Consider the following 4848-nt stretch of genomic DNA (forward strand, 5'->3'; position numbering starts at 1 on the left):
CTTTTCAAATCAAAATATTTTCTCCACCAAAGTGTTTTAAATTACATTCATAAATAATTCTTTTTATAGTCCCTATGGGTATGATAACTCAACATTTACTTGTCAATTTATTACTTGTTATGATTGTGTACAATTGGACATTTTCGTCGTTCCAAGTTTTAAAAAGTCATTATTTGTAAATTTGTTAGTTTTGCATTTTGGTTTATTTTGCTATTCAATTTCAACTTAATTAATTTTTCTGTGATTATTTCAGGTGTTTATGAGTATTGACTGAATTATCGAATTACTCCCTATAGACCCTGAGATAGAAAGAACTTTTCGACAGAGAAGAAATAAGCAAGTCAGAGAAGGACTGAAGAAATGAATCTCGAAAATTTGAATCAAGGAAATGGAGCAAAACCTGCTCAAAATCCTATCCTTATTGCTCATGATCTTAATCTGGGTATTAGGAGACTCGAAATTGAGGTACAAGAATTCGAGCTGAAGCCAGTCATGTTCCAGATGCTTCAGACTGTGGGCCAATTCAGTGGAATGCCTATTGAAGATCCTCACCTTCACTTAAGACAGTTTATGGAGGTGAGCGATTCTTTCAAGTTAGTCAGAGTACCCGGAGATGCATTACGATTGAAGTTGTTCCCATAATCACTAAGGGACAAAGCTCGAGCCTAGTTGAACTCATTGCCACTAAATTCAATTTCCACATGGCAAAAGTTAGTAGAAAGATTCCTTATGAAGTATTTCCCGCCTAGCAAGATTGCTAAGTTGAGGAATGAGATCATTGCTTTCTAACAAATGGATGATGAGTACTTGTATGAGGTATAGGAATGACACAAAGAATTATTACAAAAGTACCCTCATCACGGAATCCCTCATTGCATCCGACTTAAGACGTTTTATAATGGTCTTAATACACACACGATAATGGTAGTGGACGCTTTTGCTAATGGTGCTTTCCTTTCTAAGTCTTATAATGAGGCTTATGAAATCATTGAGAGGATTTCCAGTAACAATTATCAATAGCCAACCAATCGAGCAAAGAAGATAAGTCGTTGGAATACATGAAGTAAACTCTCTAAATTCACTCGCATCTCAAGTATCATCCATATCATCAGTGCTTAAAAAATTTACCACTAAGGGTTTAATAGTTTTGCAGCTCAGCCACCAAGTCAAGTTGAAATATAGCCTGTATCTATTATGGGGAAGGACATTTGTTCAAAGAATGTCCATCGAACCCAGAATCTATTTATTACATGGGTAACCAGAACTACAATCGAGGAAGGTAAGGATTGCAATCCAATTTCTATAACCCATTGTGGTAGAACCACCCTAGTTTCTCCTGGAGTAACCAAGGGGATAGACCCAATAACACATATGCCCATCCTAGACCAACTCAGCCACCTATTTTCACCAAACAAGTTCATGAACAACCTCAAGTTGAACCATCCAATGGCTTAGAAAACTTGTTGAAGGCATACATAGCCAAGAATGATACCTTAATACAAAGCCAAGAAGCTATATTAAAAACCTGGAAAACCAAATGGGACAGCTTGCAATTGAACTCAGAAACTGACCACAAGGTGCTTTACCTAGTGATACGGAGAATCCAAGGAATCCAGGGAAGGAGCACTGTAAAGCGTTGACATTGAGGAGTGGAAAGACATTAGAACCCAACACTATTGACGTTGTAAAGGAGCCAGCTGATGCTCAAGACTCAGAGGAAGTTCAACCGAGTGTTGAAATTCTAGTTCCACTGGAACCAGAATCTACAAAATTAGACAAAGTAACTTCAGAATCAGCTAATTCTGATCAACTAACAACTTTGTTAGATGCAGAATTGCCATAGAGGACAAAACAACCAGTTCCAGTAAAGAAACCTCCACCAACCTACCCTCGAAGACTTCAGAAGCAGAAGCAGGAAATTCAATTGAAAAAGTTCTTAGATGTACTCAAGAAACTTCATATCAACATCCCGTTGGTTGAAGCACTTGAAAAAATGCCGAACTACTTCAAATTCATGAAAGATATCTTGTCAAAAAAATGAAGACTTGGAGAATTTAAGATGGTAGCCCTTACGAAGGAATGCAGTGCATATCTTCAAGACAAACTACCCCCAAAGTTGAAGGATCCTGGCTGCCTTACCATACATTGCAACATTGGAGCAACATATTGTGGTAAAGCACTATGTGACTTAGGTGCGAGTATCAACTTGATGCCTATGTCAGTATTTAGGAAGTTGAGGATAGGTGAAGTGAGACCTACTACGGTTACACTTTAATTAGCAGATCAATCCTTAGCACATCCAGAAGGAAAAATTGAGGACATATTGGTATGAGTAGACAAATTTTTCTTTCTTGCTGACTTTTTTGTTCTAAACTTTGAAGTAGAAAAAGAAGTGCCAATAATCTTAGGAAGGCCTTTCCTAGCAACCGAAAAGGACCCTTATTGATGTGCAGAAGGGCAAGCTTACTATGCGTGTTCAGGATGACTAGGTAACGTGTAACATCCCAAATTATTGGCTAGTCGGAACAGTGGTTTCAAGACCAAAAATTTGAAATAAAAATAAATATTTTATGATTAATTGATGGTCCATAATTTGATTGCATGCTTGTGTGAAACTTTCATGAATAAATTCTATGCCTAAGATGTCTAATTTGACTTTAGGGACTAAATTGAATAAGTTGCAAAACTTGTATTCTAGAAGCTTTAAGTATGAAATTGAATTGGATTATTAATTAGAGGCCCTTAAATAGCAATTAGACCAAGTTCTAAAATTTTGGACAAAAATGGGCATAAATAAGAAAAAATTTGAAAGAAAGGCCTTAAAGGCATTTTTGTCATTTGGTAAATAAAAGAATAAAAAGGGAAAATGAAGTGAAAATCTTGTCATCTTCTTCAATCCATAGTCAAAACTTATAAGGGTTCCATAGCTAGGGTTTTCAACTTTTCAAGCTTGATTGTAAGTGCTCCCTAGCCCCGTTTTTTATGTTCTTTGCATTTTTTAAGTCCTTAAAGCATGATCTATCCATTCCTACCATTATTCTGAGCTAGGGTTCATGTATGAAATTTTACCCAAGTGTAACATGGTTGTATTTTAATGTTCAATAGAGGAATATGAATGTTTGATGTGTGATAAACATCTTTTGCTAAATGATTTTTACTAAAAACACCTAAAAAGGACTAGTTTGAAAAAGGTGTAAAAATGAGTAGTAGAAATGTGAAATAAAGGAAAATATGGGCCGATATGAGGTAGAATATGAATGGGCTAAGCTTGGATAACCAAGAAATTGTATGCAGTTCATTTTACGAGCTTAGGGACTAAAGTGTAAATAAGTGAAAAGCTAGGGGTAAAAAAGTAATTTTAGCAAAGTATATGTTATGAATCGATATGAGTAATGTGTGTATTGAGAAAGTTAAATTTGGCATTATAGATAAAGAAAAACATGATTCAGGCCTTGATCGAGGGAAAAACAAGGTCTACGAGGATTAGCCTCGTTTCTATCATCTTGTACCAAGGTAAGTTCATTTGCAAATAATGCAACATGTACCATTCTTTAAATGCTTGATATTGCATGTATGGTAAGTATGTATATAATTAATGAGATGTTGTGCCATGTGTTTAAATGTTTACATTTCTATTATGAGTAATGCCTTAACTACTCCATGAGTATGTGATTGGTGCTATGAGCATTGAAATCGACACTACGAGCCAGTTCAACAAAAATGTGGTATCGAAGAATATTGTTTGAACCTTAGGAATAGTTTAGGATACAAGTCACACGTCACTAAGAATTATGTAATCTGAACTCATTGAGTTGTGTCTGAGTTCGTGATATGGATGACATATGTTTTGGCGTCTGGGTACTGGTCTCGTATATGCTATTAAATGGTGAGGTTGTCTGTCATGCATTGCAGATACCTGACGGCCTGCTCGTGAGTAGCTCGTAAGTAAGAAACATGTGGTTTGAGATATGGTGTAGTATTGGCTACATATGAGGCACTTAGGTGCAAGTTTCCGATGTATCTGATAGTATTTCGAGTGTTCAACGAGTAGTTCAAGAGAAGCTCAATGAGCGATCTTAATGATTTTATCAAGACAAGAAAGTAAGTTATTATGTAGAAGTGGCACAGGTATGTACATCGAACTCATGTGAATGACATGAAATATGATGAGCTTGTGGTAAGAACATGCATACATATATATATATATGAGAAATAAGTTCATGAGATTTGATAAAATGCAAGGTGATGCTCGTTATGTTAAATACATGATTTATGTTGGTTTAAGATGCATATTATTTACTTGTGAAGTTTCTAAGCTTTATGCTTACCCCCTTTCTTCTCCATCTTTTATAGTTTCACCAAGTTAGCTCAGGGATCGGAAGACGTCGGAGGCACGATCACACTATCAATTGATCATTTGGGTATAGCTAGCCTTATTATTTTAAGTATGGCATGTATAGAATCTTGGCCATTTTGTTATGAGTCATATTGATTAGCCAATTGTGTTGGCTTATGATGGTATCATGATTATTTTGTATATGGCTATGAGAGGTGCTCATATTGATTATCTGGGTTGTAACCCTATTTATCAATGTATGCATGCATACAAAGGTGTTGATGTTTTAATATGGTTATCATTGATTGTGGTTGATGAGTGTGATGCATGGCATGTACATTTGGTGAATGAAATATGGTTAATAAGTATGCAATAAATGTGGTGAAAATGTGTAACTTGAAGATAGGTTGATAAAGAGGATAAATAAACATGAAATTGGTGTGAAATTCCATATGAAAGTATGATAATTTGTAAGGGTGACATGTTGACTTTACTGAGTCATAGTTTAATCG

General features: G+C 35.6%; 1 non-coding gene across 1 annotated transcript; it reads right to left on the bottom strand.

Moving 5' to 3' along the window:
- Positions 1–759: 759 nt before the first annotated feature.
- LOC128296060 (small nucleolar RNA R71) lies at positions 760–866 on the bottom strand. Its single transcript, XR_008286608.1, has one exon. It is a non-coding gene; the product is annotated as a small nucleolar RNA R71 (small nucleolar RNA).
- Between the last annotated feature and the right edge of the window lie 3982 nt (positions 867–4848).

The sequence above is a fragment of the Gossypium arboreum genome, chromosome 7 (assembly GCF_025698485.1).
Source record: "Gossypium arboreum isolate Shixiya-1 chromosome 7, ASM2569848v2, whole genome shotgun sequence".
Classification (NCBI taxonomy): Eukaryota; Viridiplantae; Streptophyta; class Magnoliopsida; order Malvales; family Malvaceae; genus Gossypium; species Gossypium arboreum.